Source organism: Wasmannia auropunctata, unplaced genomic scaffold, assembly GCF_000956235.1.
Source record: "Wasmannia auropunctata unplaced genomic scaffold, wasmannia.A_1.0 LD336074.1, whole genome shotgun sequence".
Classification (NCBI taxonomy): domain Eukaryota; kingdom Metazoa; phylum Arthropoda; class Insecta; order Hymenoptera; family Formicidae; genus Wasmannia; species Wasmannia auropunctata.
The window spans coordinates 4,998,534-4,999,333 of NW_012026816.1; positions in this window are offsets into that span (position 1 = coordinate 4,998,534).

The following is an 800-nucleotide window of genomic DNA, read 5'->3' on the forward strand; positions in this document are numbered from 1 at the left end:
GAGAGGCCGTCGACACCCACAGCCTCAGAAGAGTTGCACCGCAGAGCCCTCTATATCAATGTCCTCCACGTTGCTCCAGTAAAACTTGGAGTCCTCATAAATCTCCTCACCGAGATAGATGGCTGAACGCGCACGCATTCCTCCCGCGCCCGCCGCAGCGGAGCAAAAGAACTCATTGAGATCCTCAACAGGGACAACGAGCCTTCTGGCCTCACCCTTGGATTTAAGTAAGCCGAGATGTCTGAGTCTCTTCCATATTGAAACAGGTTTTTTGTCCGCCTGAAAGGCAGTCATATAGAAACGCTCCTTGGCTGTGCGCACCAGCATCTGAGCCCGATTTCCGAGCGCCCTGTACGCCTGGTGCTTCACAGAAGTTCTATCCCTTCTCCAAGCTCTCCTGGCCCCGTCTCTTTCCCTCATTGCTGTCCTGATCTCGTCCGACAGCCAAGGCGCAGGGAGATGTCTAGGCTGTATCCGTCTCAACGGTGCATGAATATTGTAGCAGTCGATTAGAGCCTCGTTCAGCATCCTGATTTTTTCGTTGATGTCATCTATCGTGTAGAGTGCATTCCAATCATAGTTTTCCAGATCCCTCAAAAAATTTGCCTCGTCAAAGGCACGAAAATCGCGCACCTCAATGTTGCGTCTAGTGAAGCGCTCAATCCTGATATTCAATTTGATACCAATGAGGTCATGGGCGGACAGAAAACAGACATTATGCTGTTCATAAGACAATAGTTTATCGGTATCATCTATGATGCAGAGATCCAGAAATGTGGACGACGTGCGAGTGTGATGAG